Raw genomic sequence first — 24,956 nt, forward strand, 5'->3', positions numbered from 1 at the left:
GCCCCCAGCCTCGCCAATCTTTTCATGGTATTATGGGAAAATGATCACATTTTTTCGTGGAGATGTCCCCAATTACTTTTTTGGAGAAGATATATTGATGACCACTTCTTCTTCTGGAAAGGGAACACAGAGTCCTTGCAAACGTTTATGAACATGGTTAATAATAACCAATGGGGAATTAGCTTTACCTATGAAGAAAATATTGTCTCTGTGAATTACCTAGATTTGGTTATTTCAAAAGAGGAAGGGAGGCTGGTTACCAAAACCTTCTTTAAAACCACTGACAGGAATGGTTATATACCAGTAGGAAGTTGTCAGCAGAGGTTTTTAGACAAGGGGTACTTAAAAGAACAAATTGAAGAAGAAATAGAAAGGATTGGAAGAGTCGATCATGCAACACTTACAATAGAGAAAACTAAAGCAGTTCAAGATCCGAAATTCAGTAATGCATTCTTTACCACTTTCTCGAGTCAGCATAAACAGATTAAAGATATTATTTTCAAACATTGGGGAATTTTGAAAGAAGACCAAATCCTTGGACCCACGTTGCCCAATAACGCTACGGTGATATATAGGGGAGCCACTTCTGTTAAAAATCAGGTTGCCCCCAATGTCATTGACCCCCCTGTTAGACCCTCCTTTTTTCCGCTATCTAAGGGCTTCCACCCATGCAAGAAGTGCAAGGTGTGCGTCAACAACACACACGGGAGAAGGAAGACTATTTCCTTCCAGTCTAGTATCACCAAGATTGAATACCCCATGAGGCAATTTTTTACCTGTGCTTCTACACATATAGTGTATTTGATCACCTGCCCTTGTGGAAAACAGTACGTTGGTCGTACCATTCGGAGCTTTTCCACAAGGGTAGGTGAACATGTTGCGAAGATCAAGAAAGGATGTGATAAACATACAGTGCCCAGACACTATTTACAAGCACATAATAAGAGGTTGGAAGGCACTACTTTCTTGATTATAGACAAGTTCATTCCACACTGGAGAGGGGAGCCAAGCACCAGAGGAGTTTCGAAATTAGAGGTCTTCTGGATCTACACGCTCAAAAGTTACGCACCATTCGGCCTCAACGTCGAGTGGGACGTAAATGCGTTCATCAACCAATCTTAACTAGATTTTTTGTTGATATGGAGTTTTTTTGGTTACACTCATTTGGGGTGCACATTCTGCACCAATGTGTAATTTTAAATTAACTTTTTTATCTTTTGTTATTCTATGTTTATAAACAGTATGAGGTTACCTTTAACTCCATAAATTATGCATGTCTATTTGATGTCTTTCTGTTTACTACATCCTGGATCCGTGAGAGCCAACTACATTTTTATATATATAGATTTTTATAAATTTATATTGCGTTTTTGATATAGGTGCTGACAATCAAGAGTGATCTATCATCCCATTGGAGCGAGCGTCACATTTGGAGTCTTGCATGATACAGCTGGTCCCAGGACTGTCATGTAACAACAATGGGTCACTATTGATGCAATGACATTTGCCCTTGGAACGCACCGTGGGACGCAACGCTAACGCGCTGACGTCATGACGCGGTGTCACAGCTATTGAAAGACTCTTGTTGGCCAGCTAGCTCCATCTCTTCCTGAGAGATGGAAGATAGGGGAAGTGACTTGACTGCCTGCATACAAACTACCTTGCCTTGGAACGCACCGTGGGATGCAACGCCAACGCGGTGACGTCATCGCACGTTGCTACATCCTTTGATGGACTCGGATTGGCTGACTGGGCTCCACTTCTCTCCCTATGAGACATGGTGGAGAGGTGATATGACGTAGTTTTACCAGCCCATCACAGTTAAGCCTGCCCACACATTTCCGGTCTTTGAAACGCTACTCAGCCATTAGGCTGATTTCTTTGGAACGCACGCCACAGCGTTATGGCGGAATACGTGTGGACACTCACGGATCCGGATCTCAGGTACATAATGCAGGGGAGCAGCGTGGGTAGGTTAGATACCCCAGTTGAAGTCCGTTTAGTGACGAAACCGGTAGGGTGACCGTTCCAAACGCACCTCCGCTGCATTCCAAACTTTTGAATTACTCCTCACACCTATCCCAAGGTGGGAGTTTTGCTGCTATACTGTTTTTTGCATTTTTTGTGATTGATTTTTCTGCTGTGCTGGTTTTTTCATCACGTGTGGCTGTGTCAGCCTTTTTATGATTTTATTTTGTATTTTCCTTCACGCATGTGAATTTGATATTTTTATACTATTAAATATAATAGTTTTACACCATGAGGAGCACCTCTATATTTTTTCTTCTTCCGCATATGTTTTGAGCCATTGCTGACAGTGAGAGGTCTGGCATATTATCTTTGGACAACCAAGTCATCTTTGAACATACAAGTGACAACTTCAGGACCCAGACAATCGGTCTGTACAAGCCCTGATGACCCTCCCACCGTACGGTGAGTAGAGGGTCCAACTGCTCTGGTAAGAGTACCCACTCATTTTTATTTATCGAGGTTACCTTTGAAAAGTTGTCTGGTTGAAGATATCTGCTCCATTTCATAACTGGAAGAAGTTTTATACTCACCTACTTCACATCACTTATAAGGACTTGGTGTGTGTGTGCCAGTTTTACAGGCATTTTTGATTGGTCAACACAGGACTTATTCTGCAGAATTATGTTCATTAATATTGTTTGATTCAAAACCATTATTTTTATTTTGGGTTAAGGATTTGCAACACTTTGTATTGTTTAGCAGGTTGCAGGAATGCTATGCTAGTTCAGGACTGTACTTGCCAATACAATATATTTTTTTGGCGAATAGGGATTTCTTTCCTTTATTCACCTACAGCTTGTTTGTTAACAGCTGATGTATTCACTCACCACATAAGTTCTTCACTAGTGTGCACCCTTTTGGGTCATTTATATTAGAAGCCTCTCTATAGGAAGGTCTTTCAGTCCCAGAACATTGGACTACAATTTTGATCGGGTATTCATACTAAACACTTGGCAACATTTTTTACCAATTATAGTATATACTCACCTCACATGGTCATACACTATATACAGTCTTTCAAAATTGATGAAAGACCACCCCACACTGGGTTTTTCTTTTTCTTTGTGGTATTCAGGGACCCTTTTTTAAGGGTCCTTTTCATATTTGGCGCTACATTTTTATTCACATACCCTTCACAGGAAGTTGTCACCATCCTAGATGGTTGGAAGCAATTCCTAAAGGACAGTTCCAGAGGATAAGAAGAAACTGTTCCAGAATAGATTAAGAACAAAAAACAACCGAGTCGGTATAGAAACCGCATCAGTGATATAGGACTCTATGGTGTGTCGTGTCAGGGGTAGGTGAGCCAATGATACCAGGTATAACATTTGTATAGAAAAATATCAAAATTTATTTAAATACATAAAAGAAAACATTTAGAATGCAATGATAAAATCATTGGTTGCCCTGTTACAGACGAGATGCACATGAAAGTTAGATGAGTTAGATGCTAGTCGCCGACATGTTTCGCAAAAGGGAGCGTCTTCTGGGCGCCGCATTCATCTACAATACATTCTCATCTGATAATATGTGAAACAAGAAAATAAATTAATCACATATAATGTTTAACGGGCATAGGATAAATGTATTCTTATATTAATACAAAACAGTAAAAAGTAATAATAATAATAATAATAGATGCATGCTCACCAACAATTGTGGAGTAACAAACCAGGTCAGCGAAGACAAATGGGATACAACAAAGGGGGGGGGGGAGATAGAAATGGTCACAAGGTGGAAGCTTGTCCGAGCTGCAGCTTAACCCCCTGCGGTAGTCAGAACCGCAGGGTTTATAGTGAAGTCGTTCCCCTGGTGATTTTGGCAGGTAGGTATAGCAAAGAAATCTATAAGAGTAACAATGGTGACAGCTAGTAAAGGTCATATGTATATGGGTCTACGAAATCATACATATTAATGTATAAATGCATGGCAATAGTTTGCTAGTGTTAAATAGCATACCTATAGGTACTGATCATAGTCACCATATAAATATATATAGAGTTTCTCCCATTAATAATGCATAGCAAAGAAAAGAAAAAGCCGCATCAAAGTAAAAAGTTAGAAAAACAAATCTTACATACCTGCTATTGCACTTAAAACCACCTAGATAATCATAGGGGCAGGTAATGGACACAGATTTCTGGGGAGACCAGTCCCCTAGGGGGCTATGATAGATAGGTCAGTATGTTGAAGGTAGTCCCAGAACCTGTATAATTCATATAGTTATGACTGCTGTCTTAAAAACAGAAATGATAATACTGCATTTAATAAACCTGTATATGTGGGGCTGGTCAGCACAGAAGTGTGGATCCTGGATATATAATGCTCTTGAAAGTGCCGGCTGTCACTTAATCAGCAATGATGTATACTTATAATAACATTTCCCAATTATTAAAGAGGGGGTAGGAGGGAAAAAAAACAAAAAACCGCTTGGCCAAATAAGGAAGAATTTCCTAAACAATAAAATAATATAAAGTAGTATAAATAGCACAGGACAGCAGAGCAAGGCAATTAATCCAGGCTCCAAATCACACTTCAAGAAGTCCAGTGCTCAAGCACCACATAGAGAGGATAAAACAGAAGAAAAGACAGGTCCTGGTTCCTACATTGGTGAGTGTTACATAGTTACATAGTTAGTCAGGTTGAAAAAAGACACAAGTCCATCCAGTTCAACCACAAAAAACAAAAAAACAAAATAAAAAACACAGTAAAATCCTATACACCCAACTCCATACCCACAGTTGATCCAGAGGAAGGCAAAAAACCCCAGCGGAGCATGATCCAATTTGCTACAGCAGGGGAAAAAATTCCTTCCTGATCCCCCGAGAGGCAATCGGATTTACCCTGGATCAACTATACCTACAAATCTTAGTACTCAGTTATATTCTGTACATTTAGGAAAGAATACAGACCTTTCTTAAAGCAATCTACTGAGCTGGCCAGAACCACCTCTGGAGGGAGTCTGTTCCACATTTTCACAGCTCTTACTGTGAAAAAACCTTTCCGTATTTGGAGGTGAAATCTCTTTTCCTCTAGACGTAAAGAGTGCCCCCTTGTCCTCAGTGATGACCGTAAAGTGAATAACTCAACACCAAGTTCACTGTATGGACCTCTTATATATTTGTACATGTTGATCATATCCCCCCTTATTCTCCTCTTCTCAAGAGTGAATAAATGTAGTTCCTCTAATCTTTCCTCATAGCTGAGCTCCTCCATGCCTCTTATCAGTTTGGTTGCTCTTCTCTGCACTTTCTCCAGTTCTCCTATATCCTTTTTGAGAACTGGTGCCCAAAACTGAACTGCATATTCCAGATAAGGTCTTACTAATGATTTGTACAGGGGCAAAATTATATCTCTGCCTCTGGAGTCCATACCTCTCTTAATACAAGAAAGGACTTTGCTAGCTTTGGAAACCGCAGCTTGGCATTGCATGCCATTATTGAGCTTATGATCAACTAAAACCCCCAGATCCTTCTCCACTACAGATCCCCCCAGTTGTACTCCCCCTAGTATGTATGATGCATGCATATTCTTAGCCCCCAAGTGCATAACTTTACATTTATCTACATTAAACCTCATCTGCCACTTAGTCGCCCAATCAGACAGAGCATTGAGGTCGGCTTGTAAATTGGAGACATCCTGTAAGGACGTTATTCCACTGCATAGCTTGGTGTCATCTGCAAAGACAGAAATGTTACTTTTGATCTCAGACCCAATATCATTTATAAATATATTGAAAAGTAAGGGTCCCAGCACTGAACCTTGGGGTACACCACTGATAACCTTGGACCATTCAGAGGAAGAATCATTAACCACGACTCTCTGAATTCTGTCTTTCAGCCAGTTTTCTATCCATTTACAAACTGATATATCCAATCCTGTAGACCTTACCTTACACATGAGCCGTGTGTGCGGAACTGTATCGAACGCTTTTGCAAAATCCAAATATATCACGTCCACAGCCACTCCTCTGTCCAGGGTTTTACTTACCTCTTCATAAAAGGAAATCAGGTTTGTCTGACAACTTCTGTCTTTCATGAATCCATACATAGAAAATATATAAAGTATAACGTAGTGATATAATACATGGCAGTGTGCATCATCAAATCATCATTGATGATGCACACTGCCATGTATTATATCACTACGTTATACTTTATATATTTTCTATGTAGAATACCAAATGTGTACTTTCATTCCTTGTCGGCAGACGTGTGTATCCAGCAATTTGGGTGGGGAACCACTAGGTGGCGCTGTCAGAGCGTCAGCTTTCCAGGCAGTGAAGTTGTTGATCCTGCTGCTGAGGATGGGTTTTCCCATCCATACAGATCGCACTGCATGTGCAGTGTAGCCGTTTTTGGCCCATCTGCACATGCGCTGGCCAGTCTGGATCCAATGGAAGTGATGTCAGGGGTCATTGTGACCCTTCACTTCCGGGTCGCCCTGGTCATTTAACCACCAGCGTGTGGAGAGTATTCAAACATGCCGGGGATACAGAGACATACAGACATCCAGGGGAGGACTCCTAAATCTTACACTCACCAAGGTAGGAACCAGGACCTGTCTTTTCTTCTGTTTTATCCTCTCTATGTGGTGCTTGAGCACTGGACTTCTTGAAGTGTGATTTGGAGCCTGGATTAATTGCCTTGCTCTGCTGTCCTGTGCTATTTATACTACTTTATATTATTTTATTGTTTAGGAAACTCTTCCTTATTTGCCCAAGTGGTTTTTTGTTTTTTTTCCCTCCTACCCCCTCTTTAATAATTGGGAAATGTTATTATAAGTATACATCATTGCTGATTAAGTGACAGCCGGCACTTTCAAGAGCATTATATATCCAGGATCCACACTTCTGTGCTGACCAGCCCCACATATACAGGTTTATTAAATGCAGTATTATCATTTCTGTTTTTAAGACAGCAGTCATAACTATATGAATTATACAGGTTCTGGGACTACCTTCAACATACTGACCTATCTATCATAGCCCCCTAGGGGACTGGTCTCCCCAGAAATCTGTGTCTATTACCTGCCCCTATGATTATCTAGGTGGTTTTAAGTGCAATAGCAGGTATGTAAGATTTGTTTTTCTAACTTTTTACTTTGATGCGGCTTTTTCTTTTCTTTGCTATGCATTATTAATGGGAGAAACTCTATATATATTTATATGGTGACTATGATCAGTACCTATAGGTATGCTATTTAACACTAGCAAACTATTGCCATGCATTTATACATTATTATGTATGATTTCGTAGACCCATAGACATATGACCTTTACTAGCTGTCACCATTGTTACTCTTATAGATTTCTTTGCTATACCTACCTGCCAAAATCACCAGGGGAACGACTTCACTATAAACCCTGCGGTTCTGACTCCCGCAGGGGGTTAAGCTGCAGCTCGGACAAGCTTCCACCTTGTGACCATTTCTATCTCCTCCCCCCCTTTGTTGTATCCCATTTGTCTTCGCTGACCTGGTTTGTTACTCCACAATTGTTGGTGAGCATGCATCTATTATTATTATTATTATTACTTTTTACTGTTTTGTATTAATATAAGAATACATTCATCCTATGCCCGTTAAACATAATATGTGAAACAAGAAAACAAATTAATCACATATAATCAGATGAGAATGTATTGTAGATGAATGCGGCGCCCAGAAGACGCTCCCTTTTGCGAAACATGTCGGCGACTAGCATCTAACTCATCTAACTTTCATGTGCATCTCGTCTGTAACAGGGCAACCAATGATTTTATCATTGCATTCTAAATGTTTTCTTTTATGTATTTAAATAAATTTTGATATTTTTCTATACAAATGTTATACCTGGTATCATTGGCTCACCTACCCCTGACACGACACACCATAGAGTCCTATATCACTGATGCGGTTTCTATACCGACTCAGTAGTTTTTTGTTCTTAATCTTTATTTCAAGGACTGGTGCAGTACTGTCTGTGTTGGAAACCAACCATAAAAACCTTTTCAAATATACTGTTCCAGAATAGAAGACTTTAAAGAACAAGCTGATATCCTCAAAAATCGCTTCCTAGATAAAGGATATAAAGCCGACACACTGGAGAGTAATCTCACCAAAATTACTAACATGGAAAGGGAAACACTTTTAAAACCCAAAGCCAGGAACACAAATAATAGTTTTGAGTGGGCATTTGTTACGACTTTTTCATCACAACATTGGTGGGTTAACAAAATTATGAAAAAGCACTGGAAAATTCTCAAAGGAGATGATACTGGGGGCACATTTACCCACCAGACCCAATGTCATCCATAGGAGAACTGCCACTTTGAAGGATAGATTGGCACCCAGTGCTATTGACATACCCCCCAAAATTAGTATGTTTGGTAACTTGAAAGGCTTCTTTCCATGTAGGCGATGTAAAGTGTGTAAGAATTCTGAAACCATGAGATCTTCTACTTTTGGTTCATATGTGACATCTAGGACCTACAACATTAAGAAGTTTATTACTTGCGAAACCAAAGGAGTAATTTATCTTCTTATTTGCCCTTGTGGGCTACAGTATGTTGGTAGAACCAAAAGAGCACTGAATATTAGAATTGGGGAACACATAGGAAATATCTCCAAAGGTTTTACTGAACATAACGTTTCAAAACATTTTCTTTTTCACCATAACAAGGATCCCTCTTTTTTTTTATATAATCTTTATTTTCAAAAAGGTTTTTTTTTTCACAGGAAAAACAAACATACAGACGGATGGCCAACATGGCCTGATAATTGAAGTACAAGAAGTACAACCATCATATTGCAGTGCACATCAAAACGGATCTTATCTCGGGCGTTCGAGCGGAACATACTGCTAAAACATATCTTCTAGGGCATGCCCATGCCAGGGCGCACGGCTGGGGGAATAAGGAGCATCATATACAGGGTATATTATAAGCTAATTCCATTATGGATCACCCCGCCCGCACCACTGAAGCACCCCCCTAGGGGAGGGATGCCCCTCTACCCGCTAGAATTATCTGAACAAGCCTCCGAGCTTCGGGTTAACGTGCAATGGGAAAGCAGAGAGAAGAAGGGGGGGGTAGGAGAGGGTCACATACATAACAAAACAAAAAGAACAACAAAAAAGGGGGGGGGGGGTTTCGGTACATGTGCATCCACAACAAAGAGACACTAGATAGACTGTAACATCTCTACTATGGCTACATCAGTCCACTGTTTCATTAGGGTCATCAGCGGCACCTCCTCCAACAACGTAGGGCCCCCTACCAGAGGGGTTCACCCCCTGGGGGGGCCCAAGCCCAGGCAGCTCCTCAGGGCCCGTATAGTGTATCCAGGTCGCCCATATCAAGTAGAATTTGTCATATTTATCTTTGCACTGCGCCATCCACTTCTCTGCTTCCATAATTTTGTTTACCATATCCACCCACTCGGAGCGGGACGGTACCTGAGGTGTCTTCCAATGTATTGGAATCAGCCGCCTGGCCGCATTGAGCAGATGGGGCAGTGCAGACTTGCGATAAAGGCTGACTGGGATGGTGGGGAAGTGGAGCAGGGACTCCAATGGGGAGTCCGGAAGTACCACGTCCAGAATGAGTTTAATCTGGGCATGGACATCTTGCCAAAAGGGGCGCAGCTTGGGACACTCCCACCAAATATGCAGGAAAGTGCCCCGTTGGCCACACTCCCGCCAGCATGCATCTGATAGGGAAGGGTATATCTGAGTGAGCCTGGTTGGGACCCTGTACCATCTGGTGAGCACCTTATAGCTATTTTCTTGCATCCTTGTGTCAACCGTGCTCGAATGTGTGAGCTGGTACATGTGGTCCAGCTGAGGCTGAGTAAAGTTGTGTTGCAGGTCTCTCTCCCATTCCCGTATGAACCTTGGCTTCCCGTCCTCCCGCAGGGAATAGATCAAGGCATATAACTCAGAGATGGCGTGAGGGACAGCCGCCGGGGACATGCAGAGGCGTTCAAAAGGGGACGCTTGTGTGGGTGACCTGACTACCTGGGGCAGAGAGGCGAGAAAATGACTAAGTTGCCGATAGCGCCACTCATCCATTTGGAAGGGGCCATATTGTTCCCTCAGCGTGGCCAGAGGCAACAGACCCCCATCCTGGACAAACCTCCCACACCTGGACTCCCCATCCGCCGTTCACGTCCGGAAAAAGGATGGGTGTTCCCCCGGAGTAAACCAGGGGAAGCCCCCCAGGGGCGCCAGCGGAGAGGTAGGCAAAGCCAACTCCCCCGACTTGTTTAGGGCATCCCAGATCGCCAGGGCATGGACAGCAAAAGGGGAAACCAGTCCAGACAACCCCCTATGCTCCCCGGGCACCCACGGAGCGTGGGACAGGTTACGCCCTGCCAGGTACTTATCTAGAGGCACCCACATCTTGTGCTGGACACTATGGTTCCAGTCCAGAATGCGCTGAAGGGCTATTGCTTCATAATATCTCCTCACCACTGGGACTCCCAGCCCACCCGCCGACTTAGGGCGTTGCAGAATGCGGAGAGCTAGCCGAGGACATTTCCCACTCCAGATATATTGGATGAATAGGCTATTGAGGCTTGAGAAGAAGGCCCTGGGCAGAGCAATCGGAACCATCTGTAGGAAAAACAAAATTCTGGGGAGCACATTCATTTTCAACACACTGACCCGGCCCATCCACGAGAAGGCCGCCTTATCCCACCTTCCCAAGTCCACCCTGATGGTCGAGAGCAGTGGGGCGTAGTTATATTCATACAACCGAGCGCAGCTCGCTGGTAGATGAACTCCTAGATACTTCAGTGACGATTGACACCATGTGAATGAGAACGCAGCTTGCAGCTGCGCACGCAGTCCCGGGGGAATGGTCAGTGATAGGATCTCCGATTTGGCGTAGTTTATCTTGAAATTAGATAGAAGGTTAAATTCCGCCAGTTCTGCCATAATGTTGAGCAATGACACCAGAGGTTCAGACACATAAAACAATACGTCGTCCGCATAGGCGGACAACTTATGTTCCCTGGGGCCGACCTTTAACCCCCTGATGTTGCTATTGAGGCGAATCCGGCTGAGCAGCGGTTCAAGCGTCAAAGCAAACACAAGGGGTGACAGCGGGCAACCCTGCCGCGTCCCATTGTTAATCGGAAAAGGGTCTGATAGCAGGCCGTTAACCTTGACTCTGGCGGACGGAGAGCTATACAGGGAGGATATCCATGCCAGCATATTGGGACCCAGACCAAGCTTGGTCAAAACTATAGTCATATATGTCCAATCCACCCGGTCAAATGCCTTCTCGGCATCAGTCGAAAGCAAAAGACATGGTTGTGGGGCTGTTTGCGATTCTACCCAGTGGATCAGCTGGAGTGCCCTATTCGCATTGTCCCTCGCCTCCCTGCCCATGATAAAGCCCGTTTGGTCCGGGTGTACCACAGACGGGAGTACCGGCTTAAGCCTATTGGCCAATATTTTGGCCAGAATCTTAATGTCGGTGTTCAGGAGCGATATAGGCCTATAGCTACCCGGCAGGGCGTGGTCCTTCCCCTCCTTTGGTAAGACCGAGATATGGGCCAGCAGTGCCTCCGGAGGCATAGCTGTGCCTGACGCCAACGCCGTAAAATACGCGCACATAGGCCTCGACAGTTCTTCCCCATATTTTTTATAGTAAGTATTGGTGTAACCGTCGGGGCCAGGGCTTTTCCCATTAGGGAGATCCTTTACCACCGCCCGAATCTCAGCGACCGTGATAGGGGCATCAAGTTGCTTACCCACCGACGCTTCTAACTGTGGGAATTGCGCCTCTGCCAGGTATTGGTGTATTCTAGCAGCCCGCTGTGTATCAGAAACTCCCGGCAGCGTGTCCGGGAGGTTGTAAAGCTGAGCATAGAAGTCCCGAAACGCCGCCGCTATCTTGGATGAATGGACAACAGGCGTACCCGTCGCAGACTTCAATTTGTGTACGTGGCCCGCGTCCCGTTGACCCCTGAGGGCCCTAGCCAGCATCCTCCCGCATTTGTTGCCGAACTCATAAAATTTATGGGTCAGGTATCGGAGCCGTGCCCTGATCTTAGAGTCCAGTATATCCGCCAGATCCCGGCGGAGAGAGGCCAGCTCCACCGCCAGCTCTGGGGTGACCTTTTTTTTATGGGTAAGTTCCGCCGTGTGAAGCTTAGCCAGCAGAGTCTGTAGTTCACCCTCCCTAGCCTTCTTAAGCCTAGCCCCTTGTGAGATCAGCTCTCCCCGCACCACCGCCTTGTGGCCCTCCCAGACAGATCCCATGCCCACCTCGCCAACCGTATTCTCTGTGAAGTACATGGAGATAGTATCTGAGACTCGCTTCTGAGCAACAGCATCATCAAGGATGCCATCGTTCAAGCGCCATGACCAAGTCCGTGCCTCCACCGAAAGGGGACGCAGGGAGACGGACACCGGCGCGTGGTCGGAAATAGTAATGGAGCCAATGGAGGCCCCGGCCAATGAGTCAAGGGAGAACTGATCCATCAATAGAAGATCTATGCGGGTATACACGTCGTGCGTAGCTGAAAAGTAGCTGTAGTCCCTGTCACTCGGGCGGAGCAGTCTCCAACAGTCCACCAAATGGTGGGCCTGAAGAGCCTTCCGGAAGCGCTTTAAAAAGGCAAACGAATGCCCCGAGCGGCCTGAGGATGTGTCTACCTGGGGGTTCAGGCATACGTTAAAGTCTCCCCCCAGGATGAGGTGTCCATCCCGGAAGGTGGACAATGTCTCCAGTACAGAGTCTAGAAAGGAAATCTGTCCGCTGTTCGGAGCATAGAGCGTAGCGAGTGTATATTTACGGCCAGAGATGGTACCTTTGACAAAGGCAAAGCGACCACCAGGGTCTAGTTTTTGATCCTCAATGATGAATGGGCAATTTTTGTGGATCGCAATAGCCACCCCCCCCGATTTAGCTCGGGGGGAATTGCCAAGGAACCACCGAGGGTAAAGGTGAGTGGGAAGGCGGGGGACCGAGTCAGTGCGGAAATGTGTCTCCTGTAGAAAAAGAACATGAGCCCCCATGCGTTTCATCTCAAGCCACAACTTACTGCGTTTCATCGGAGAGCCCAGGCCACGAACGTTGTATGATACGACTTTCATATCAGCCATCGCAGATGATCTAGGACTGGACACGGGAGGGACCGCTCACACAACCCCATCAGCCAACAGGAGCACATAGATCTCACCGAACTTCGATGGAGCCTAGGAGATAGAGCACGGTTAGAACAGATGCTTAGTACCAAAAACACATGGGGTGGGTGAGGGATAAAGGAAAAACAATCATTAAAGAGCAAAAAAGAAAACATCCAAAAATAACACAGTGCCCAACGGGCACAACTTAGTGCAATTACACCGCTGGTCGGGGATCCCCTCCGCTTCCCAGAAAGGGAACAGCGGCGGGGATCAGCGAGCAGAGGTTGTCCCCACAAAGGGAGCATAACTCCAAAGGAGTCGGCCTAATGGGGGGTTAGTGACGAGGCACAGAGTGCAAGTCCGTCCAGCGACCCGCTGGCATCATTGAAAGCATCGTCTACCCCTGAGCCCAGGGGAGACTAGTATAACGGCAATCCGGCAATCCGGGGGGGATACCATTCAGTATTGTCAGCTTCAAGAAAAAGGAGAACCTGGCAGTTCAGGAACCTATAGAAAAAAAAGAAATTATAGAAGCCATAGTTCATCCGGCAATGCCAACATATAACCAAAACCAAAACGTCAAGGAGAACAGAAGGAGGCATTACAGGAGCCAGGAACTTCAAAGGTCACAATTCACAATTCATGCCTCTCCTTGCGGGGAATGAGGGAGCGGAGTATGGCCCGGTGGGCCCCTCCTGGGGCCACAACGGCGGTTGCGGCAGCGAATCGGTTGCCACTGCCCAGGGCGGCTAGGCAAAGGTATGTCCGGCGAGGCCCTCCAGTCCGGGACATCTACACGAGGGAGCCCCAGGGATTCCAGGAATCGGGGCAGGTCCTCTTTGGTACGAAGCGTATGTGACTGACCGTCCTTAGTAGCTGACAGGCTAAATGGAAAGCCCCAACGGTAGGTCAGCTGGGCATCCTGGAGAGCCCCTAGAAGGGGTTTGAGGGCCCGGCGTTGCATCAGCGTGCGCCTGGAAAGGTCTGGGAAGAAGGTTAGTCGTGCGCCATCGAAGTCCACATGCCGGACACCTCTGACCTGGGTCATAATGCGCTCCTTGAGGGAGTATTTGTGCAGCTTACAAATAATGTCCCGGGGTTTGTCTGGGTCGTCCGAGGGAGGGCGCAAGGCACGGTGTGCTCGATCTATTTCAATGAAGTCAGGGGCTTGGCGGCCTAGGATTTGTTTAAATACCCCCTGTAAGGTGGGGACAATCTCCCTCGGGCCTGTCGCTTCAGGCAGGCCTCTGATGCGAATATTCACCCTGCGGCTTCTATTTTCAAAATCGTCCATTTGATCCAGCAGGGCCTCAAGCCTGCGATCCTGCATTTTACAGTGTTCAGTGAGTGCTTGCAGGGCTGGGGTTGTTTCTTCCCACTGTGTTTCCAGAGTTTCCACTCTGCCCCCTAAATGAGCAGTGTCTACCTGCAGATCTGCAATGTCCTGCCTTAGGGCCTTCTCCACCTTGTGAACAAAACGCTCCAGGTCAGCCTTAGTGGGGAGGGAGAGTATGTGAGAACGGATGTCTTTATCTCCCCAGGGATCCGCTCCGCTCCCCTGCTCATCAATGCTTTCTGAGCCGGAGGTGGATGGGGAGCGAGGCTGGGTAGGAGCCTGCACGTGTGAGGAAGCTATAGGCGAGGTCTGCCTGGCCTCAGGCCTAGCAGCGTGGGACCCGGGCGCCATCTTGGCGGTACTTGCCGTTTCGCCGCCGGCTCCAAAGTAGGTATCCAGCAGACCGGAGCTCCCCCGAGGTGTCCGCTGAGGTTGCGGGGAGGGCTTGCGCTTCGCGGGCATCGTTCGGTGTGAGAATCCCCCCCGGGAAGCTGCCGTAGGTGCCTGTATCAGCGCGGGTCGCACGGAGCTCACAGAGAGCGCGTCCTCACTCTCTCATGCCGCGGCCACGCCCCCACAAGGATCCCTCTTTACTGAAAGTACTGGCCATTGAGAAATATACTCCACACTGGAGGGGAGATAACTTGGTGAGACATATATCTCGACGTGAAACTCGATGGATATATGACCTCCAATGTTATCGACCCTTCGGTTTAAACGTGGAGTGGGACGTCAACTGTTATATAGATAACAGTTGATATGTCCGACCTTCGCCTTCTGGATTTTTTTTTAAATATTAATTTTAACCGCTATTTTTTTAAATATTTAATAAAAAATTATTTTTTAATAATATTTTCGCTAAATTGTAATATTAATACCGGCCGATAATTAATTTTTTGCTGTCCTTATCTAAGCAGAGACTAGCTAGATTATTAATCAATTAATAATTTTATGTTTTCTCATATACATATATTTTATTTAAAATGTATCTATTGAAACTATTCTGTCTTTGCTGTGTTTTTGTGTATATATATATATATATATATATATATATATATATATATATATATATATATATATATATATATATATATATATATATATATATATATATATTTATGGTCGTTACCCTCTGACCGAGAGAGATGTGGATCACATAAACACGCAACAAGACTTACAACATAAATAGACCTGAAGTGTGCCTTGGTGGTCTGGTCAGTATGCCAAGAAAAGGGGGCATACCCAAGGTAAGTAATGGGTAGTTAATTGAAGAAGGACATGCTGAGAAGTGCCCTGAAAAAGGGAAGGGTGGGAGGGTGTCGAATGCGATTGAATGCGCAGACTCACGGACATGAGGTGAGCTGGGAAGAGTCGGCCCAGTGACGTGTAGTACTGCACACTGAACCGACAAAGAGCATGTGTGAGTGGGCTGCTTAAATACCCTCCGGGCTCCTCCCATAAACCCAGGCCACCATACTGGCCTTCTTATTTATGGTCGTTACCCTCTGACCGAGAGAGATGTGGATCACATAAACACGCAACAAGACTTACAACATAAATAGACCTGAAGTGTGCCTTGGTGGTCTGGTCAGTATGCCAAGAAAAGGGGGCAAAAGACTCAGATAGGGAAATAGTTTATATTGATTTCTTGTATTTATTGAGCCAGCTTGGTAAAGGCTTGTGCCATTCCTTCATGAGGATTTGGGATGTATGTGGCAAAACAAGGAGACTTCCATCAGCCTGGTATTTTGATTACGTAGTCTGGTACTCCCTGTTGGGAGGCAATTGAGGCTGCTCCAATTCGGAAAGAATGTCCAGAGAACTGACTGGGGTTTGAAGCCCAAGTTACTTAGGAGGATTCTGACATGCTTGACACACTGGCTGACACTCAGGGAGCTGGTTTAGAAAGGGTAGCAACGAGCTACCATCAGATTGGCTGGGTAGATGGAGCAGTAGTGGGTCGAGCACCGTCACTGGGCGTCAGGCGTTGTCAGTCTGAAACAGGTTGATGTCAACCCCAGGGGCCTGTTTGTTGCGTTTGCAGACTGTGAGAGTGTAGTGGTTCGAAAGCGAGTCAGATGGCGTCGGAGCAGTGTGTGACTGCCGGAGCCGCTGACTAAATTCACTAGGTTGTAGGGAACCGTAGAAGGCCTGGTAGATGGCTGTTGGGTGACTAGACTGGGCAAAGCCCTAAACAGGGAACGAGTAAGGATTTTAGACATGTCCCTAAAGAGGGGACTCTTGAAAGGTAGGCGCTTGCCACTGACTACAGGTTGGTGCTTCTGTATGCCCTGTAGGAGGGACTTGACTGCATGGGCTCGAGAATACTGACGGTTTACTGGGGTCCTGCAGGGACAGGAAATGCTGGATGCCATCTAGATATGGCGTGATAGTATTGAGAAATGGTCAGCTGCATGTGGCAATACGATATGAAGGCTAGGATGTGTCCAACGTTGCCTATTGCTGCTCCGGGGCAAGGGGCCAAAAATTTGCGATTAGTGTTCCAAGCAGTGCGATAGGCCTTCAGTGTGTTGCGTGCCAAGGAGTGGTTAATAAGTTGGATTGCGTTGGTGAGATGCGACTTCAGTCCATTGTCAGCAATGTCCATGGTGGGACAGGGATAGTTGTTGGGTCGGCTCCAGGCTCTTGCTGGAAAAAACATCCATTCCAAGCTGCTTTTTGCATTTGCCTGGAAAAGGTCTACATAAGATATTAACTGGTGACGGAGTGACAGCTGCGCGAGCCTGCGCAGGAAGTGATGGGGAGTGACTTAGATCTATCTTAATTGATGATGTCGGCTGTGGCCTGATTGTCTGTGGTGAAGAACAGTGTCTGTCCTGTTCAAGTGTGGTCCCAGACCTGGGCAGCTGCCACGATGGGGTGCAGCACGAGGCGTGATGAAGACTGGGTGAAGCAAAAATTTAAGAGAATTTCTGGGGGCCAAGTTTTGGAGAACCAGTGGCGGCCTAAAAATGGCTGCAAAAGCCTTTGGTGGCTCGGCTGACACTGCCGGGATGAAGATTGAAATGATGTTCTATCAGGTGGGGAAGTTGTTCCACATAGCTAAGTCTGCTACTGATGCTTGGTCTAGTTTGAGAACTTGGACTGGATCTTGCATTGGTGTGAGAAAATCAAGACAATACACAGGTGCTCAACAAGACGATATACATGCACTCGCAGGCCAACGTGCACTCGCGGGCCAACGTGCATTCGCAGGCCAACGTGCACTCGCTGGTGCTGGATGAAAACCTGAACTAACCGCAGGGAAAAAACTGAGAAAAGATGAGTGGCCCGCGTGCCACTGAAGATGAATGGCCAACTGGGTGCCACTGTGTGTTTGTGTGGCTGATTGTTTGTCACTGAGGTGTGTTTGCAAGTTTAGTTTGTATTCGTGTTTGCACGTAGGTGCGTGCCGCTAAGTGTTTTATACTACTGCAGACAATATTGTGCGGTTGCAAGGGTGTCAGGTTGCTGGGACGATATTGTGTGGTGGCAGGGGCCTTGAGTATGAAGGTTTGATGGTATTGGTGGTTGCAAGGGTCTGTCTGGTTTGCTGAGACGATATTGCGTGGTTGCAAAGGTCTCGATGATTATGAGGTTTGTTTTGAGATGGCATGGTGTGGTTGCACAGGTCTCAACAAGTGAGGGGTTGCTGAGACGATGTTGCGTTTTGCAATGGTCTCAAATGAGTGTCGGCCGCTGAGACAACTTTGTATGGCTGCAAGGGTCTAAATGGGTGTCAGGTTGCTGAGACGATATTGCATTTGCAATGGTCTCAAATGAGTGTCAGGTTGCTAAGATGACTTTGTATGGCTGCAAAGGTCTAGAAGGGTGTGAGTTAGCTGAGATGATATTACATTTAGCAAGGGTCTCAAATGAGTGTCAAGTTGCTGAGACAATATTCCCCTTTATTTTAATTTTTTTATGAAAACGACTGTGAATGAAACGCTGGTAAACATGAGTTACCGCATCTGGCAGTGTTTACAAGCTGTTACAGGCATTGGCGTTTAGAATGCCTCTGAACATCCGTCTGAACCCATTTTTTTTTTTTACCAACAGCAGTGTACATGAGGCCAAAGATGATTTGTCTGGCTGCAAGGGTCTCAATGAATGCCAGGTTGCTGGGGCGAGACTGTATGGTCACAAAGGTCTTTGACGAGTGGGAGGTTGCTCAAGACAGTATTGCATGGTTGCAAGGGTCTCGATGAGTGTGGCGCTGCTGAGACGGTATTGTGTTTGCAAGGGACTCAACAATGGTGTAAGGCTGCTGAGACGTTATTGCGTGGTTGCAAGAGTCTTGATGAGTGTGGGGCTGCTGAGACGGTATTGCGTTTGCAAGGGTCTGAACTATGGTGTAAGGCTGCTGAGACGGTATTGCGTGGTTGCAAGGGTCTTGAGTGTGGGGCTGCTGAGACGGTATTGCGTTTGCGAGGGTCTCAACAATGGTGTGAGGCTGCTGAGATGGTATTGCGTGGTTGCAAGGGACTTGATGAGTGTAGGGCTGCTGAGATGGTATTGCGTTTGCATGGGTCTCAACAATGGTGTGAGGCTACTGAGATGGTATTGTGTGGTTGCAAGAGTCTTGATGAGTGTAGGGCTGCTGAGACGGTATTGCGTTTGCAAGGATCTCAACAATGGTGTGAGGCTGCTGAGACGATTTTGCATGGTTGCAATGGTCTCAACAGGTGTCAGGTTGCTGGCCGAGATTGTGTGGTGACAATTTATTTTTTTCTGCTTTTTTTTTTATTATTATTATTTTTGCATATTTTTTTTTTTTTTTTTTTTTTGCGTTTTGTAAGGGTCATGTGTTGCAAGGGTCTTAACAAGGGTGTCAGGCTGCTGAGACAATTTTGTGTGCTTGCAAGAGTCTCCATGAGTGTGGGGCTGCTGACACGGTATTGCGTTTGCAAGGGTCTCAACAAGGGTGTTAGGCTGCGGAGACGAATTTTGCGTGCTTGCAAGAGTCTCCACGAGTGTGAGGCTGCTGAGACGGTATTGCGTTTGCAAGGGTGTCAGGCTGCTGAGACAATTTTCTGTGCTTGCAAGAGTCTCCATGAGTGTGGGGCTGCTGAGACGGTATTGCGTTTGCAAGGGTCTCAACAAGGGTGTCAGGCTGCGAAGACGAATTTTGTGTCGTTGCAACGCTCTCAACAGGTGTCAGGTTGCGAGGCTGAGATTGTGTGGTGGCATTTTTTTTTCTGCACCTTTATATTTCTTTTTGCGGGTTTTTTTTTTCTTTTTTTTTTGCATTTATTTATTTTTTTATTTATTTTTTTTCCGTTTTGTAAGGGTCATGTGTTGCAAGGGTCTTAACAAGGGTGTCAGGCTGCTGAGACGATTTAGTGTGGTTGCAAGAGTCTCGATGAGTGTGGGGCTGCTAAGACGGTATTGCGTTTGCAAGGGTCTTAATAAGGGTGTCAGGCTGTGGAGACGAATTTTGCATCGTTGCAACGGTCTCAACAGGTGTCAGGTTGCAAGGGTATCAGACTGCTGAGATGATTTGCATGGTTGCAAGGTCTCAATCAATAAGAATTGGGTTACTGAGAAAGGATAGAAACACCTGGTTTGTTTGTACCTTAAGCAAGCAGTATAAGGTAGAAGGACAACGCCTGTTTGAATCGTAGGTTCCATAGGGGCCACTAATGAACGATATGGGAGACAACGAATGGTAGCAAATTGATAGAACATAAAGAATGTAATAACAAATCTTACTTGCGACAGTGGGCCATGCGAGTGAGTTTGCGGCGTACTGTGGCTGGAGTGAAACATGTCGGGAACGTGTAGCGTGATGCCGTGCATGGGGCAAAACAACGAGGTTTGGTGTAGAAAATAGAACACGAGAAGTGCGTATCAATGCTTTGTAAGCTCCACTGCGGGAACCAAACATATGGTACAGGTGACACCATGAGTGGCCACGAATTTGACATGACAAACAAGCTAACGAATCCTACCTAGGACAGTGAACGTGCGACTGGGTTTGCTTTGGACTGGAGTGGATGTGCAACACATCCCAAGAGTGTGGTGTGGCGCCATGCATGACACACAGGCAATAACTTTGGTAAATAAATGAGAGAGAAGAGCTGTGTACAAGCAATTCGTAAGTTCCGCTGTGGGAACTAAAACACACGACATGGGGGAAACAATGAATGACAACGGTAGAAAGTATGCAATGTATCTGATACAAAATGGTTGTAAAATGCATGAAATGAATCCGATACGAATTGATAGTAAGGAGTATTGAACGAATCTGATACGAATTGGTTGTAGAGTGTATGCTACCCCTTGCTTTGAAACCGAACACCTACCAACTTCCCATCCCCCCAGGCTAATCAAGTGCAGACAAGGCACCATGTGAGTCCAATTACCACCTCAATCTGCCAAAGAACCCATACAAACACATGTCAATCTCCAAATGGATTTACAAATGAATCGTATGTTTGGCAGAAGGAAGTTGCAAATGTATTATGCCTGAGCCGAATGATGTTGGAACATAAGCAAAAGTAACTCAGGCAGATTTTTTCCCAAAAGGGATGCAGGATAGGAAGCATAACGAATTGTAAGATTGCACAAGATACAAAAAGGTTTGAATCCTACCTGCGACAGTAAGCGGGAACCGCCGCCGAAGACCATGAAGGGAGAAGCCGCAAAGCGCTTGCGATGTCGAATGCGATTGAATGCGCAGACTCACGGACATGAGGTGAGCTGGGAAGAGTCGGCCCAGTGACGTGTAGTACTGCACACTGAACCGACAAAGAGCATGTGTGAGTGGGCTGCTTAAATACCCTCCGGGCTCCTCCCATAAACTCAGGCCACCATACTGGCCTTTATATATATATATATATATCTGTATTGGTAAAGAACATGGTATTTTTTACTTTTTTTCTGTAATCTGAAGTTGTCTTACTTTGGTGACCCTGGGGGTAGGACTGAAAAATCTCACTTCCGGTGTCACGCCCATCCAGGAAGTATTTAAGTGTGATGTGGTGGTGTGGGAAGCCAGACTCCTTTCCCAGTTGAAGCCAGTTATGGAGAAACATGTCGGGTGGAGCTATTCTTAAAACGCCATCACACTCGTATTCCAGCTCTTTGGTTCGTTCCTTGGCTGTATATTTTATTTACAATATATTTTTTTTATGCTGTTTTTTTCTTTTCCATCCTGAGTTTTTTATGATGAAGTTACTTGCTGTGAGAATTTTAAAAGTGGATTAGTGCCTGCTGTGAAGTTTTTAAAGTGTTTTTTAATAAATTCTTTGGATATACTACACTATGAGGATCTATTTTTTCTCCCTCCATTTCCACTGAGTCTACGTGTTCAGAATTTATTATCCCGCATCTTCCAAGCTGAAAACTGAAATCTGACTACCATTGTTGTGTCATACGGCCTGGAAAGACAGCTGAAGCCTTTTCTCTTCCTTCTTGCTAGATAGAAGCACTCCTCCTCAAGATAGTTGATTATACACCTGGGGCCGGCAGGCTAATGCACAAGCTTATCTGACCTCCTTAAAACCGGGGTCCAACGATTGGGTAAGAGTCAGTATTTATATTTCTTCAGCTGAATATAAAGATTCAAGTTTCTTCAAGATTTTGGGATAAAGTCTGCAGCGATTAATGAACTATTGCTTGGAAGTATCTGGTGGTCAGGATTTTCTTTGATATATTTTTTTGAGGACTTTGATCACTCAATTACCCCTTCTTTTTTTTATTCATTTTGGGTTTATTTATATCTTTTTTGTTCACCTGGTACAGGGTGTATCAACACAACCCTTTTTTATCACTTTATGGTTTTGATATAACATTATTTCACTCCCTTGTGATTGCACATTTAAATGTTTGGAGTTGCGCGCTTATTTCTTTTTTGTATGTATTAAGTTAAGGGTGCCAAGAATTTTGACCAGCCCATTTTTGGAGTTTTGTGTGACATTATGTCCAATTTGCTTTTTTCCCTCCCTTTTTTGTTTTGTTCCAATACACACAAAGGGAATAAACATGTGTATAGCAAAACATGTGTTACTGCAATACTTTTGAGAAATACTTTATTTTCTGGAAAAATTTCTGGGGTGCCAACAATTTCGGCCATGACTGTAGATTTTTCTTTGCCTAGTTTGGGTAAAATTGTGATATCAGCTAAGAGTGATTCTTTTCTGATTTCCTAATTTTCCCCTATTTTATTAAAATAGGTGCAAAGTGCTGGTACCAATTGCTTCCTGAATTTTTTATAATATTTTGTTGTGAAGCCGTCCGGGCCTGGGCTTTCCCCCCCTGGTATTTTTTTTTTTAAGGCGTTGTTGATTTCTTCTTCTATTATTGGCCTCTCTAGAAATTCTATATTCTCTGCTGTTATTTTTGGTAGATTCACTTCTGCTAAGTATTGTTGTATTTTAATTTTCCTATAGAGTTCGTCCTGTAATATTTCTTTATTTCTAATTGCATATAACGAGCTGTAATATTTCTCAAAAATCATTACAATATCGGTTGTTTTATAGTTCAAATCACCTTTTTCCTTTTGAGATTTTTGCTAAATATCTTCCAGGCTTATTTCCCCATTTATATATTTTCTTTGCCACATTACTAAATACTTTTCTAGTTTCTTCCTCCAGCAGTTCCCTTAATTGATCTCTTTTCATTACCACTCTCTGATGTGTTTCCCTATCTAATTGTGTTTTGTGTTGCTGTTCCAGTTCGTATAATTCCCTTAATATCCGTTTCAGGTTTATTTCCCTTTCTCTTTTTTTATGCTGCTCCTATTGAGATTAATTTTCCTCTTATATTTGCCTTATGGGCTTCCCAGATTGTGGCCCTTGTGACATCTGGTGTGTCATTTATGCAAAAAAAATGTTCAATTTCAGTTGTTAGATTTTTACCCACTTTTTCATCCTCTATAAGGTCTTCATTTAACTTTCATGTTCCTTTCCTATTTTCCGTATCCATAAATCAAATTTTTACTGTTACCAGGGCCCTGTCTGAAATTGTTGTTATTTCTATTGAGGTTTCTACAACATGCTCTAAAATCGCTTGGTCAACCAAAATATAATCCAGTCTCGTGTACGTCTTATGCGCCGATGAATGAAAATGTAAAATCTTTCTTATTTGGATGAACTATTCGCCATATGTCTAGCAACTGCTGAGTATACATATTTTTTTTGAAACATAAGACAAAACATGATAATTGAGCGCACTTCCCATCAATGTCTACAAAGTCACTACCTGGGATATATAGGATGGGATTGGGTAGGGGAAGGGAACTGGAGAGGAATGGGTAAAGTCCCAGAGAAAAGTGCTTTTGAGGAAATACTATAGTCCAACAAATTGTCCACAGCACTATATGACTATAGCCTTGCTTTAGATGGCAGCCAGCTGACAGATGAAGTATGATCTGTAGAAGGACAAAGAAAGACAAAATGCAGCGCCTTCTAAGCGTAGCAAGTAAGTTTAATCAAGGCAAATTGTTAAAAGCATGTGAAAAACCTACTCACATTACAGACGTAGGTACAAGCAAAAGTAAAAGTGTCATCCGCGGAGTCCCCGGGACAGCACGATGTCCTAGTGCAGGCGGCGTGGAGATGCCCTCGGAACTCACAGGCTGAGGTCAGGTTTCCACTGTGGGCTGCAGTCGGCGTCACTTCCGGGCACGGGAGGTGCGCGCGTTCGAGACTTTCAAGTCTCTTCTTCAGGCTGAGCTGTGGCCATTTTGCTGGAGACCAATTTAAGGCAAGCGAAGCCTGCCCCACATATACACTGATTGGCTCATATTTCGTTAGTCAACTACGGGGCATCAAATGTCACCCTGGAGACTATTGTCACGGATTGCGGGTTTATGTTAATATAACCCGCAATGGTGACAATAATGATGATAGATGCCACATAAGCGGGGGTATTTTATGGACTAGACTGTAAACGCCACAACACCATACAGTGTCATAACGATGACACATAGGAGAAAGCTCGGTGGCCATACACAAAGAATGTCTATCAAAGACATATTAAAAAACAAGCAAATTAGGGGAAACAACTGGACAGAAAACAAACGAGAAACTTACAAATGCTACATAATACATCATTAAAAACTGCTATAAGGGCATATGAGCGTGTAGCGCACATATATAATCTAATATATAGGAAATTATTATATATTCAAAAAATGAATTCAGGGAAATATACATATATATATATATATATAATTAAAATATTTGTATTGAAAAGAGACTGCGATGTTGACGTCATCAAAAAGATCTCTCTGATTAGATTATATGTTAGGGGGCCTTATTTAAATCAGGAGTATGTTGTTGTCTATGTGGTTATATAAAAATTAAATAAAATATTAAATAAAGATGATAATAACAGATTTTATATTCATGAAATTATTTTGAAAATATTTTAAAAATATATATGGGTGGGTACATAAATACCCACCCAATCATACTATATTATAAAAGTACGTAAAAAAGTTTAAAAATGTTTAAAAATGTATAT

At 44.4% G+C, this 24,956-nt stretch overlaps 1 protein-coding gene and 1 long non-coding RNA gene across 4 annotated transcripts in view; one reads left to right on the forward strand and one right to left on the reverse strand.

The window, feature by feature from the left end:
* The window catches only part of PTGES3L (prostaglandin E synthase 3 like), a 318,513-nt gene that overhangs the window by 51,246 nt on the left and 242,311 nt on the right, over positions 1-24,956 (reverse strand). The window lies entirely within an intron of this gene.
* Positions 6,836-7,912, forward strand: LOC120918248. Its single transcript, XR_005744357.1, has 3 exons — positions 6,836-7,102; positions 7,340-7,532; positions 7,663-7,912. It is a non-coding gene; the product is annotated as an uncharacterized LOC120918248 (long non-coding RNA).

This window comes from Rana temporaria, chromosome 12, assembly GCF_905171775.1.
Source record: "Rana temporaria chromosome 12, aRanTem1.1, whole genome shotgun sequence".
Lineage (NCBI taxonomy): Eukaryota > Metazoa > Chordata > Amphibia > Anura > Ranidae > Rana > Rana temporaria.